This window comes from Budorcas taxicolor, chromosome 11 (assembly GCF_023091745.1).
Source record: "Budorcas taxicolor isolate Tak-1 chromosome 11, Takin1.1, whole genome shotgun sequence".
Classification (NCBI taxonomy): Eukaryota; Metazoa; Chordata; class Mammalia; order Artiodactyla; family Bovidae; genus Budorcas; species Budorcas taxicolor.
In genome coordinates, this window is record NC_068920.1 from 131,247,740 (window position 1) to 131,263,324 (window position 15,585).

A 15,585-nucleotide genomic window follows, 5' to 3' on the forward strand; every position below is an offset into this window, starting at 1 on the left:
TTTCAGATAAAATGCAAATTTAAAAGGGGGGTGGGGTGGGTGAGTTAGTCACCCAGGTCTCAACAGCTTGTTGTTGTTTTTTTCAAATCTATTACCTCGCAAAGTTATACAATGTTCTTTGTTCTTTACACAGATTTACTTTGTAAACTCTCTCTCATGATCTTCTGAGTCATAACTTCAACTGTAACAGCAATATTGGCTTCATAAATTAATAAAATATTAATATGAAGTCAGTTGAGGAAGTTGTATGTCTTCATTTAGTCAAAAAAATAAGCAAAGCTTTTCATTGGTAGAGTAAGAAGGATTTTTTTCATAACTCCAAAACTGCCTATGAAACATTTCTGAAAAAGAACCTACCTAAGTGGTTTAAGGAAAGGAAGCACTGTTGGAACAAATGTGCCACTTCCCTAGACGGCCACTGTGAAAGGCAACCGGCATGTGAAACTAAATTTGAGAAGTGCTGACTCTAAAAACACTAACTCAGAGCTCATATTAGATTTACTATTACTTTTTCCCAAAACTCTATGAATGTGAAAGAGAAAAGTAGACAGAAACGTTAATGTATTTAGCATAAACCAGACTGAGTTACTGAGCGCACGCACACCAGGTCGAGTATTCCTCTTTATCCTTAGGGGCCAATAAAAACATTAGGTTATAAACTAAACAACAAAACTGCACTAGTAATTACAGATAACTTACTTTAATTTTTTTTTACAAGTTTTAAGATCACAGTCTCCTTTACCTTTCAACATAAAAAATTCTTTGGGGCACGTTTTATTAAAGGTACTAAAATATCTCTCTTATAGTAACATCTTTTCTAGCCTACAACACAGTAGTTCTTTGAAAACACTTATGGAAAACACTTAAACACTAACATTATAAAATATGAAGTATAATCTAATGACAGAAATGACTCTACAAGCAACACTAAGAATTTTTTTTCTCTTACATTATATTCAACAATGTTTTTAAATAATTTAACAAATAAGCATACAATCAAGTGTCTTTGGAGGCTTGAAGATCGAATCACCTACCTTAATGACTGAAGTTATTAATAGTACAGGAAATCTTCAAGATTAATCTGATTCTAATTTGAATAAAGTCATCCTTCTACTATGTGACTTAAATTTTGTAATAATTAGTCACTGTGGTGCCACACTTTATAGTATTCACTTTATGCTTAAACCAGGACTAGGAAAGTGTCTTTGTGCTCTGCCTTTTCACCTTCCTCCTTTTCTACTTGAATGGCTGGTCCCAGCCACCTCAGGGCAGAAAAAAATACATTTCTCCATCTGAGTGATTCATTCACTGATTCTTTTCACTTAGCTAAGACTGACTGAACATTGCTCCATGTCTTAGAAATATAGGGTGGACAAGATAGACAAGAGCTACAGTCTCATGATACTTAAAATCTGGCAAGGGAAGGAGAAATGATTTTTTTTAAAAAAAGGAGAGACAAATGTGCAAAGATAGTTTGAGATTGCTAAATGTGATGAAGAAAATAAAACAGGGAGCTGCAATAAAACAGGAGCCACACGATGCTGGAAGACTGGGAAAGACCCTTGAAGGTGGTGAAATCTGAAACCTGAATAATGCAAAGGGGCCAATCATAAACAGTTCTGGTGAAGAGCATTCCACGCAGAGCAAACAGCTGGTGCAAAGGCGTGAAGGCAGGAAGAAGTTGGGTATTTCTGGGGGAAGGGATCTTGCTAAGTCTGGGCAATGCGGCTAGAGCAGAGTGATTGCGGGAGATCAGAACAGCAAAAGATCAGGACAAGAGATCCCAAGGGACAGACCCACGGAAGCCACGGAAGCGGTGGCGATTAATTCAGGTTTTATTCTGAGTACAAAGGAGGGTTTAAGGAAGAGTATTATTATCTGAGTCTATGTTTTTAAAAGATTATCCAGTATACTGCATGGAAAAGGGGACTGTGAAAAGGTAAAACAGAAACCAGGAAACCAGAGACGAATCCATTACAGGCAAGAAAGATGCTGGGCCCTTGGGCTGGGGAAAGACCAGGGGCGATTCTCAACAGGGGCAACTAGGAGAGAAGCAAGCTGAGGGAGAAGGGAAGTCAAGAGCTGAGTGTCAGCTGACAGCCAATTCTTCCCGGAAACAGAGGCAGATCCATGGGAGGGACAGCCATTCTAAAAGAGCCACTAAAGCAACACACACACACAAAAAGAAGATAGAAGAAAAACTCATCAAAAAAGAGCCCTGTCTATTGTTGGAAAGATCACTTACTTAAGTGGGGATGGTGGCAGGGGTAACAGTCCTCAAGCAGGACTATACACGGGGTACATCAGCTAATCTCCGGTTAACTGCAGGGCTTCTGTCTGGCTGAGAGGTATACACAAATTTGGGGCCAAGAACCAAACTGTTTAAGGGAGCAGAGAAGAAAGGCTAAGCTGTCTCTCTCTCCTAAACAGCACTCAGCTTCTCCTCCAAGGAAACATTGAGCAAATCATTTAAAATATCTTGTTATGCTGTCTTCCATATTTCTTAGGATAAACAGCTTGATGGGAAACAAGCCAATGTCATCTTACCTAATGGTTCGTTTAAGATTAAACTGTTTCCCCTTTTTAAATTACCTCCATCTAAAACTGGTTTTGGTCATGTTATTCAATTTACTGTGAAATTTCAAACCATACTCAAGGAGGCCAATAGTTTTTCAATTAATAAAAAAAGATTTGGGTTAAAAAATACTGAAAAACACAGATGAAAAGAAAGGTTCCACATATGGAAAAGAAAGATCTAAGTGTGCTTATGTCTATGTACAAAAACAGATTTCAAAAAGAGCATCACCAAAATGTTAAGTAGGATTTGGGGTGATCCTTAGAACTTTCTTCAATGACCTTCTGCATTGTTTTGATTAATAATGAACATGAACTATTCTACAATTAAATATTTTAAAGCTAAACATATTCTTTCTTATTTTGACCCAGGAAACTTGGCTATGATGGCTTGATTTATCTTTTTCTTCTAAAGTGCCTCACTCCTTTTCAAAAGGAAATAAGGCAGGGTGATTTACCGATGAACAGTCTTCAAATGAGATGTATGAAACTCTTTATATTATGATATCACAAAACATCACATTTCTAATATTTATTATCTCTCATGGTTTCTCACATGTCATGGTTTAGGAATGGCTTGGCAGGGCAACTCTGGTGTAAGGTCTCCCATGAAGTTGCGGTCAAATGCAGTTAACAGAGAACTAATACAGTACACAAGTTCATTCTCCTAGAAAGACATTTCCTTACCCAAGTATGAAAAAGCTAGTAAGAAGCTACTAACTTCATGAAATTATATTTGCATAATGGCAACTTGCCCTAACATAGTTAGATCTAAAGGTTTAAAAAGACCAACATGTTTTAATAATAGAATAATTTTTAATGACTTAGAAATTGCTGACAATTCAAATGTAACTTCAAATTTGCCTTTCAATGATATTTTTGTTTTCTTACTTTTTTTCATTTTTGGCCACACCAAGTGGAGGCTTGTGGGATCTTAGTTCTCTGACCAGGAATTGAACCCATGCCCTCAGCAATGAAAGTATAGAGGCCTAACCACTGGATCATCACGGGATTCCCTCTCAAATATATTTTTGAGTGTTGACTACACATCAAGCAGTGCGCTAGAAGCTGGGAATACAGCAATGGCAAGAATAAAAAGATATTATCTTACCATTATAACATAAAAAGGGTTTGGGATGAACCATGCTCTAAAAATGTATCTTCCACTAAATTCTAATTACCTCATTATACTGGGGATTCACTATTTTAAAGTTTAACAGATAAGAAAACAAAGGGTGTTGAGCTCCCTTTTAAAAAGATCATGCATGTGGGAATTCCCAAGTGACGCTTCAGTTCAGTTCAGTTTGGGCGCTCAGTCGTACCCAGCTCTTTGCGACTCCATGGACTGCAGCACGCCAGGCCTCCCTGTCCATCACCAGCTCCCGGAGTTTACTCAAACTCACGTCCATTGAGTCAGTGATGCCATCTAACCATCTCATCCTCTGTCATCCCCTTCTCCTCCTGTCCTCAATCTTTCTCAGCATCAAGGTCTTTTCAAATGAGTCAGCTCTTCGCATCAGGTGGCCAAAGTATTGGAGTTTCAGCTTTACCATCAGTCCTTCCAATGAATATTCAGGACTGATTTCCTTTAGGATGGACTGGTTGGATCGCCTTGCAGTCCAAGGGACTCTCAAGAGTCTTATCCAACACCACCATTCAAATACATCAATTCTTCGGCGAAAGCTTTCTTTATAGTCCAACTCTCACATCCATACATGACTACTGGAAAAACTACAGCCTTGACTAGACAGACTTTTGTTGACAAAGTAATATCTCTGCTTTTTAATATGCTGTCTAGGTTGGTCATAACATTCCTCCCAAGAAGCAAGTGTCTTTTACTTTCATGGCTGCAGTCACCATCTGCAGTGATTTTGGAGCCTAGAAAAATAAAATCAGCCACTGTTTCCACTGTTTCCCCATCTATCTGCCATGAAGTGATAGGACCGGATGCCATGATCTTAGTTTTCTGAATGTCGAGCTTTAAGCCAACTTTTTGACCCTCCTCTTTCACTTTCATCAAGAGGCCCTTTAGTTCTTCTTCACTTTCTGCCCTAAGGGTGGTGTCATCTACGTATCTGAGGTTATTGATATTTCTCCTGGCAATCTAGATTCCAGCTTGTGCTTCTTCCAGCCCAGTGATTCTCAGGATATACTCTGAAAAAAAGAAGGTTCCTCTCAAGTTAACATCAAATCAGGCAGTTTACTCTGGTACCTTATTAAGAACTTGGAGCTAACCACTGACATGATAAAATGCTAAGCATAATGATCTTCTCAAACTATCATCCCTACAATTTCTTATTTCCCATCTAATCACATGACTCTCAATATTGTCTTTGATCTATTTTCTAATGGTGGTTTGTTTTTCCTACCAGTTCTAAGATTCTTGGTGCCAAGAACTGCTTTACCCTTTAAAAAATGTCTTAGTACAGCAATCCAGCACAGTGCTACGAACCCAGTACTAATGACTGAAATCATCAACTAAACTCAAAAATTGTCATTTTATAGACGACAATAGATTGGAAACCACTTCCAAGGCACTCTAGTCACATCTTAGTCTCCCTGACCTAAGCATCTTTAAATCATCTCTAATCTTCAGAATCCAGCAGCACTTATGTCGAGGACATGGAGAGTCCAGCAACTACGCATGGAGGTAATGGTTTGCTGAATGAAAGGTTTGTGTAAAACTTGATCCCCAGTCTAGCACTCTTTTCCTGCAAGAACCAATGATTTAACTGGAATTGGGAAGCCGTTCTCATCTGCACCTCTGAGAAAGTTACAAGTGACTATTTGTGGAAGGTCCTCCCTTTGAAGAATTGTCCATGAAACTCAGAATTTAAAGTCATAATCTAAAATTACTCTATTTTCAAAATAAATAATAACAATAGCAGCTAACATTTATTGGACATTTACTGTGCAAAGGGCACTAAGTTCTTTAATTAAACTATTTAAGCCCACAGCAACCTTCAGCAATAGGTACTATTATTGTCTCCATTTTACAGATGAGGAAACTGAGGCAAATAAAAGCTATATAACTTGCTAGTAAGTGATGGAGCTGGGATCCAAGCCCAGGATATCTAACTCCAAGGCCCATTTTCTTTTCTTTTTTAAGGTCCATTTTCTTAACCACCAAACTAAATCATCTCTCAACAATTAAAGAGAAAACCATCAGAATTAATGAAAAATGTGAATTATAACTCTTCTCAATCAAATGTACCTGACTAAATCTGTGCTGCAGTGTTGACACTCTTGATTTATTCAGCAACGTCTTTAAATAATAGTGAAATGTAAATTTAGATTTGAATCCTTTTTAAATCATTACTTGTTCCTAATTACTGAGATGGTCCTCAAATAAGGAGAGTTTCAGTATAAAGAAGAAAAGGTAGGCAATTTCACAAGACTTTACACAATCTGAATAACAGCCAAGAAATAATCTTGATTTAACAAAGTTAAATGAAGATATTCTACAACCTTTAAGACATCAGCATTTTTAAGACAATGCAAAATATATGCTTTCCAGTTTAAAGCTAAACCTATTATTTGACATACTTTCTGGAAAAAAGTAATGACAAACCATTTCTCTTTTTCAAGCCACCTAAAAAGAACAAAGTAGATGAGTCTAGGGTTCCTTCCCTGAGTAGACGTCAGTTTCCTTTACTCTAACTATTAATTCACCATTTGGCATGTTCTCCTACATAGCTTCCTGTTTTCTTGATAATGACGTGTGTGCTTAACCAACAATATTTAACATCAGCTAAGAAGGAAGTCTTCAGCTTTGGCAACTTAAAATACCAGGTGAGTATGAAGCAAAAACAGGTTCAAAGACCAATAACTGCATTTTAAATAACTATTAAGTCATAAATTAGAGTGAATTACTGTGAGTTGATATTCAGCACATTTTCATTTTACAGAGTTAATTTTCTCTGAATTAACTCTAACACCAAAAATTCCACTCAGACTCAAGCACTTTCAAAATTATCATGGTTTCCAGACTGAAATTCAGCAATAAAGAAGCTAGAAGGCTGAAGTAGGATATCGTAACAGCTATCTAAATAATCTATAAAATGGGCATTTTATCTGTGGAGGTATCTGAACTTCTGATTCACAGAATCTTTCACCTTCAGTCTTGGAAGGAAATTATGGTGCAACTAGATGACTACATCAAAACCCACCGGGGGTTAGGCCTTTCTACAAGAAGACTCCTGAATTAAAGCTGGTACAAGAAAGCAGCAAATCACACTGGGGCAGATGTCTCAGATGCTCATCCAGGAGACTGGACTACCCTGATGACATACGATGCTCCTGATATTCCAAGCACATCCTCTGCATCTCTAAAGTCTAAAATCTATTTCGGAACCCTACTAGAAAGCGAGGGATTTAACTCGTAGCACAGGAATCCAAAATGCCATTACCAAAATAAGTGCCTCAGCCCAGAATGTTTTAAAAATTATAAAATTAAAATATTCAAAAATATGTGTTTGCCAGTTCATGTGGCATCAACTGTTATTCTCAGTTTCTCCGCTATATCTCCATTTACAAATGAGAGGTTTCAACTCTACTTTAGAGTGGGGAGTATTTTTAAATCTTGGTAGGTGTTCTATAGCAAAAATGTGGTTTACATTATAATATCGTTTCAGCAGGAATGATGGGCTCAAATACTATTTTTAACAGGTAAGTAGGCAAGGGGAAATCCTTTAACTTTTTGAGATAGATGCTTAGCTCATTACTGGTCAACCTTTCTTCTTTTCTGATATACGTATTTAATTCACTCTGTTAACAAAACAGAAAAGAAAATTAAGAGGATTATCTCAGTAAGTTCAGGATAAGTGTTTGATAAAATTAAATATCCATTCATGATTTTTTCAGACTCCTTGAAAACAAGGATAAAAAAGAAACTTCCTTAATATGGTAAAGGCCATCTATAAACAACTCACAGCAACATTATACTGGTAACAAAATGTTAAATGTTTCCCTTTGAGACAGAATGAAACAAGGATATCCTTTGTTACCACTTTTACTTAACACTGAAATTGAAATCCTGCCTAGTACAAAGTTTGCAGTATGAGGAAATAAGGGTATAAACATTGGAAAGGAAGAAATAAAACTATACGTATTTGTAGGTAATATGGCCTTATGTAGAAAGCATTTAAAAATCTTCACATCTATCACTAGAAATGACATTCAAGTTTAGCAAAGTTGCTAAACAAAGAACATACACAAAATCAACTGTATATGTATATCGATATACCATCAAGTCAGTTAAAAAATAAAAACTTTTAGAAATATGCCATTACAAATAACATCAAACAATCAATATATAGAAATAAATGTCACAAAAGGTGCACAAGAGCACTATATAGAAAAGCTATTATTAAGAAGAAAATAAAGAAAACAAACAAACAAAAAAGAACATAGATACCATGTTCACAAATTAAAAGAAACGTAATGAAAAGACAACAGTTCTTAAGTTGATCTGGAACCTGAATGGCAGAATCTAAAATGTAAATGGAATATTAAGAACTAAGACTAGACTAGATTCTCTTGATGAAGAAAAACTTGAAAGAGTTATTTATAATAGCCATAAGGTGGAAACAATCCAAGTGTTCATCAACTGATGAATGGATAAACAAAATGTAGTCTACACACATAATGGAATGTTATTCAGTAGCCTTAAGAAGAAAAGAAATTTTGACACATGCTACAATATGGATTAACCTTGAAAATGCTACACTAAGTGAAACAAGCCAGCCACAAAAGGTCAAATACTGTATGATTCCACTTATGTGCAGTACACAGAGTAGTTAAAGTCAAAGAGACCAAAAAGAGAATGATGGTTGCCAGGGGCTGAGGAAAGAAGGGAAAGAGTGTTTGCTGGGTACGGAGTTGCAGTTTTGCTAGATGAAAAAGTTACAGAGATGGATGGTGACAATGACCGCACAACAACATCAATATACTTAATGCTACTGGACGCAAACTTAAATGATTAAAATGGTAAATGTTGTGTGATATTTTACCACAATAAGAAAAAATCTCAGTAGGAGAACCTGCTTTATTGGCTATCAAAAATTACTATAAATCATTAAAGTACTGATATTGGTACAAAGATAGACAAAAAGAACAGAGAAACAGAAGAGAGAGTCCAAAGAAAGACCCTCACATACCTGAACACTTGATTTCTGACAGGCAGCTCTACACAGAAGTGAGGAAAGAAAACTGTTTTCAATAAATGATGCTGGGTCAGCTGGACATATTGATACTTCTAGTGAAAAATATGAAACCCAAAGCCTACCCTTATAACATTTCACAAAAATCAAGTCCAAGTGGATTGAAGCTCTGAATGTAAAAAAAAAAAAAAAAGAAAAATATTTTTAGAAGATAACCTGGCACGGAGGGAGATAATGGAAGAATATCTTCAAGAACTTGGGGTGAACAAACAAGGACCTACTCTAAAGCACAGTGAACTGTGTTCAGTGTCATGTGGCAGCCTGGAGAGGAGGGGAGTTTGGGGGAGAATGGATACATGTATATGCATGGCTGAGTTCCTTTGCTGTCCACCCAAAACTATTACAACATTGTTAATCAGCTATATTCCAATACAAAATTAAAACCTTTAAAGAAAGAACTTGGGGTGAACAAAAATTCCCCAAAAGCACTAGCTATAAAGGAAAAGATGGGTAAACAGGATCACATTACTATTATTACAGATCTGTTCATCAAAAAACACCATTAAAGGAGTGAAGGTGGTGCGAGCGATAAAGAACCTGCCTGCCAATGCAGGAGACATAAGAGATGTGGGTTCAATCCCTGGGTCTGGAAGAGCCCCTGGAGGAGGGCATGGCAACCCACTCCAGTATTCTTGCCTAGAGAATCCCATGGACAGAGGAGTTTGGTGGGCTACAATCCATAAGGTCGCAAAGAGCTGGACACGACTGAAGCAACTTAGCACACACATAAGGCAGTGAAAGACAACCCTCAGAGTGGGAAACGATATCTACAACATACAAAATTGATTAAAGCTCATATTCAGAACATATAAAGAACTCCTGTATAGTCAGTAAGAAAATGGCAACTAAGTTAGCAGATCCAAAGGGGCACTTCATAGAAGGGGATCCAAATGGTCAATAAACATATGAAAATGTGCTTAACTGAATTAGTCACCAGGAAAATATAACTTAAACCCACAGTAAGTTACCACAACACACCCATCAGGGTAGTTAAAATTAAAATCTCAACCAGTACTGACAAGGGTGAAGACAAACGAGAACTCTTATACTCTGCAGCAGAAGTATAAATTGCTACAGCCACTTTGAAAAACCACTGGACAGTAGTTATTAAAGCTAAATACATATACAACCCTATGATCTAGCAATTTGACTCCTAAAATGATCCCAATTGATATGTGTACATATACCTCACCAAAGAATTTGTTGTTTTGCCACTAAGTTGTGTCCAACTCTTTTGTGACACCATGCCTCTGTCCATGGGATTTCCCAGGCAAGAATACTGAAGTGGGTTGCCATTTCCTTCTCCAGGGGATCTTCCCAACCCAAGGATTGAACCCATATCTCCTATACTGGCAGGTAGATTCTTTACCATTGAGCCACCAGGTAAGCCCTCAGCAAAGAATACAAAAATGTCAATAACAGTAGCAATCTTTGAAAATAGCCCCGAACTGAACAACTAAACGAGAATTTCAAACTGAACAACCATATAAATGCCTATTCGCTACAGGATGTGCTTAGTCACTCTGTCATGTCTAAGTCTTTGTGACCCCATGGACTGTAGCTCATCAGGCCCCTCTGTCCACAGGACTCTCCAGGCAAGAATACTGGAGTTGGTTGCCATGCCCTCCTCCAGGGGATCTTCCCAGCCCAGAGATCAAACCCAGGTCTCCCACTGCATGCAGATTCTTCACTGTCCACAAATACTGGAGTGGGTAGCCTATCCTTTCTCCAGAGGATCTTCCTGACCCAGGATTCGAACCAGGATCTCCTGCATTGCAGGCAGATCCTTTACCATCTGAGCTACCAGGGAAGCACAGGAAGCTAGGAAGACAAATTAGGATGTAACCATCAAAAGAAATATTATATAGCAATAAAATAAATAAACTATACCTACAGGCAACAAGGTGGATAAATCTCACAAACATATTGCTTAAAGAGAGAATACATACTGTGTGTTTCCATTTATTTGAAGTTCAAAACTAGAAAAAAAAAACTATAGTGTTTGCATACTGATAAAAATAGTGCAAAGAAAGTAGAAAGTGATGACTACAAAAGTCAGAACAGTGGTCTACCAATGAGGGAAGAACGGGGTGGTGACTGGGAAGAGGCACATAAGGAGTATCTGGGGCATTGCCAAACATTTTATTTCTTGATCTGGGTAGTGGTAACTCAGACGTTCATGTTTTAATATTCATTAAGTTGTAAGAATATGTTTTAAGCTATCTATGGTTTAACAAGCCCTCCAGGAGACTCTAATGCACACTCAGTTTGACCACTGCTATGAACGTGTACCATGTCTAGGCTTAGTACTGATCACAGTAATCTGAGCTGGATTTTCTATTGTCAGTGGATCAACAAAGCCACCTGCATATGCAACTTCACATTTTCCTTTCCTATGATACCAAATCAGTTTGAAATAGTTTATTTTCATAATCTTCATTTCCTCTTTAATTGAATTTTTCTTAACTCTTATGGAGCCAGTGAGTTTTCTAAAAATTTGTAACTGGGAATACACATTTCTTTACTCCAAATCAAATTATAAGTATTTGTTAAAAATGAATATAAAGTATTGCACCTGGGACTTTCCTCTTGGTCCAGTGGTTAATACTCCGTGCTTCCACTGCAATGGGGTGCAGGTTTGACCCCTAAATAGCTGAGCTGGAAGAAGCACAAGCTGGAATCAAGATTGCCGGGAGAAATATCAATAACCTCAGATATGCAGATGACACCACCCTTATGGCAGAAAGTGAAGAGGAACTAAAAAGCCTCTTGATGAAAGTAAAAGAGTAGAGTGAAAAAGTTGGCTTAAAGCTCAACATTCAGAAAACTAAGATCATGGCCTCTGGTCCCATTGCTTCATGGGAAATAGATGGGGAAACAGTGGAAACAGTGTCAGACTTTATTTTGGGGGGCTCCAAAATCACTGCAGATGGTGATTGCAGCCATGAAATTAAAAGACGCTTACTCCTTGGAAGGAAAGTTATGACCCACCTAGACAGCATATTCAAAAGCAGAGACATTACTTTGCCAACAAAGGTCCGTCTAGTCAAGGCTATGGTTTTTCCAGTAGTCATGTATGGATGTGAGAGTTGGACTGTGAAGAAGGCTGAGCACCGAAGAATTGATGCTTTTGAACTGTGGTGTTGGAGAAGACTCTTGAGAGTCCCTTGGACTCCAAGGCGATCCAACCAGTCCATTCTAAAGGAGATCAGTCCTGGGTGTCCATTGGAAGAACTGATGCTAAAGCTGAAACTCCAATACTTTGGCCACCTCATTCGAAGAGTTGACTCACTGTAAAAGACTCTGGAGGGACTGGGGGCAGGAGGAGAAGGGGACGACAGAAGATGAGATGGCTGGATGGCATCACCGACTCGATGGACATGAGTTTGAGTAAACTCCAAGAGTTGGTAATGGACAGGGAGGCCTGGTGTGCTGCAATTCATGGTGTCGCAAAGAGTCAGACACGACTGAGTGACTGAACTGAACTGAACTGAGGGTACAGCCAGCCAAAAACAATTTTTCAATTATGTAAATTTACAGTAATGCTTATTCTATTTTATATCATTTTTTAATTTTTACTTTATATTGGAGTATAGTTGATTTACAGTGTATTGTTAGTTTCAGGTATTCTTTTTTAGATTCTTTCCCACAGAGGTTATTACAGAATACAGAGTAGAGTTCCCTGTGCTATATAGTAGGTCCTACTGATTATCTATTTTATATATACTAGTGGACATATCATTCTTTTTTATATTTGCTTTATAATATACAAGCATGCTTTATAATTAAATAAACTTGCATGAATTAGGGGTTCATAATCAAATTACTTGAGGTGCATGATTGAACAAGATCACTGCTGTAAGTTACAGAACGGAGTCTCTCTCCTCAAGAACCTTAAACTGTAATCAGAAGACAAAAATCAAATCTGTGAAAGTCAAACAAGGCACAACTTAAATAACAACTCAAGACAACAATAGATAGAAGTCACAAAGCAATTAACATGATTAATTGCCAAATTAGGGCTAAAGAAAATAAACACAATAGAAGCTGAGGGAGCAGAGAAACCACTTTCAGCAGAAGTAATCAAAGAAGATTCACTGGAATATAACTGGCCTCAAAGAATAAGTTGGGTCTGATCAAGACAGAGGAAGGAAAAATACCTACCAGCAAGTGTCCTTAATAGGGCAAAACAAAAGACACAGATAGTCTGCTAGAATAAAAGCTCTATAATGAACTAGAGTACGTTAAATCTTTGATCCCTTAGTGCTCAGCAGCATACCTGACAACACACAGGAGGTAACTACTGCATATATAGTACAGGTGAGCAAGTGGAGCCAGAGATGACAAGCACACTCCAAGGTCATGTCAAAGTCAAAATAAGTTACATAAATGTCCTGGACAGATTCTTATTCCAATTGTGAAAATGCCATTAATTCTTACACTAAAAAAAAGAAAAAAAGAAATCCCCAGGGACAAGGCCAACTTACATACTACTCCTTTACATTTAATGTATTATACAACATAAATTTAGAAAAAGCTATTTTTACACTAAACACTTTTCATTTGTTCAATAAAAATATTCCTATAACAGTTTTTATGCCACCATTTTCAATCCTTGACCCCAAACATGACCTAAATGGATGTATTCCCTGTTCTCCGAACTCTGCTTTATATTCTGTGTCCTTTATATCCTATGTATCTAGATCTCAGTCTCAATTCCTGCTGCTTACAAGAAAGGATTGGAGAGTGTTTATCTTGGCAGGCTCCAGTGGTTCAGATTCTCAAGGGAATGAACTAGCAGAGCCTTGATCTTTCTCTTACTGATTTTTCATGATACTCATTTATGTTTGTATCTCCACAGTGCCTCACATTTACTAGCTGCTCAATATATGCTTTTCTAATAAAAAACAAATAAATTTGAGTGAACATGAATAGTGCAAAGGGAAGGTACAGAAAAGAACAGATGGGAAACTGGCATGGACAGAGGAGGCCAGAGAGAAGAAAAAACAACAAGCAAAAAGTAGAAGCGTGAACTGCAGTGGAGCCAGACAAGGCAGAGATAAAAATGGAGGATAGAATGGGACAGCAGAGAAGAAGCGAAGCGGGAGAGTTAATAGACTGCAGTGTCATTAAAGGATTCCCACTACTGTTGGTGAGAGGTGCTTTCTAAAGATGAAAGAAAAAAAATTTTTAATTCTCAAATTCTTCTAAGTGATTATGAAAAGATTTAGTAATATTAATATAAGTGTAGCTTCCCTAGTGGCTCAGATGGTAAAGCATCTGTCTGCAATGCAGGAGACCCAGGTTCGATCCCTGGGTTGGGAAGATCCCCTGGAGAACGAAATGGCACCCCACTCCAGTATTCTTGCCTGGAATATCCCATGGACCGTGGAGCCTGGTAGGTTACCGTCCATGCGGTCACAAAGAGTCAGACACGACTGAGTGACTTCACTTCACTTCACTTCATCAAGAACTAAAGGGCAATGAGATAAACACACCATCCATGTATTTTACATTGTTAGGTTTTAGAGGATTTTTTTCTTAGATTGCCATCTGGGATATAACAGTTAAACACCATGAATTGTAAAGCCTTGTGTTAAATAGTCTGTCTCTTCCTCAGTTTCCTCATCTGTAAAATGGGGATGATAGTCACTCCATGGAGTTGTTATGAGGATCCACTGACATGATACAGATAAAGTACTTAGAACAGATTCTGGCACAGAATAAGTACTCACCATTAGAAGTACTGCAAAACAGTTTTGCACGACTGCAAAATCAAAAATATGGAGAAGGAAAGACTGTCTCAAACATTATTTTCATTAAAGCCTTAATTTCACTTGGGCAATAATTTTTAGAATTTAAAGCAACCACCAAAAAAACCTTCAGTGTACCCCCTCACCTCATTACTACGCCTTCTTTAACCTACAGACAAATGTTATCAGAAGTAGTCCCACTGTGCAGAGACTGAATCAGAGCTGGGATTTCCCCAGGTGCCAATTCAAATGGAGCCCAGGATGCCCCTCAGGTTGCACAGCAGGGCCCATGGCAGAACAAAGAATATCAGCTGGAAGATCTAAGCGGTGGCAGAGCCAGAAGAGACCGGAAGCAGCCCTCAGAGAGAGGCAAGGAAGAAAGCCTCGAGTCAAGACCAGAGACTTTCACACGTTTCTGACACACAGTAAGAAACTTACATGCCACCACTTTATACCACCACCCAGTACACACGCATGTGTTGACTATGCACACATACAAGTGTACACAAGAGTGTGTATGTGTCTACATAAATTGAAAATTTTTTTTCTATGATACTTAGCTGTAATACTACATGAAATGCACTGAAATTTTTTATTCAATTCTATCCTATTTGATAATTTTTTAAATGTGGATCAAGACCCACTAACATGATTTTATAACACACCAATGGATTACAACCTACCAAATGGTTTGCTACCAAACATGAACGTGAAGTCGCTCAGTCTTGTCCAACTCTTTGCGACCCCATGGACTGTAGCCTACCAGGCTCCTCTGTCCATGGGATTTTCCAGGCAATAGTACTGGAGTGGCTACCAATGCTCTGTCCAAAACAAGCTCCATGAATGTAGCTTCCAGAAAAATGAAGACAAAGTACTATACTACACAGTAGTCAAAGCTACCTATCGAACAAGTCACTCAGTTCTAGGTGTTACACTTTAAGAAGCAGAGAGATTAACTGGATCACTTTCAGAAAAGCCAACAAGAATGGTAAAAGGACACAAATCATACAAGCAAAGGTTATATGCCAGTCTACAGA

The 15,585-nt window shown here is 37.9% G+C and overlaps 1 protein-coding gene across 2 annotated transcripts in view; it reads right to left on the reverse strand.

The window, feature by feature from the left end:
* Positions 1–15,585, reverse strand: part of BABAM2 (BRISC and BRCA1 A complex member 2) — a 399,166-nt gene that overhangs the window by 358,328 nt on the left and 25,253 nt on the right. The gene's annotated exons all lie outside the window — the stretch shown is intronic.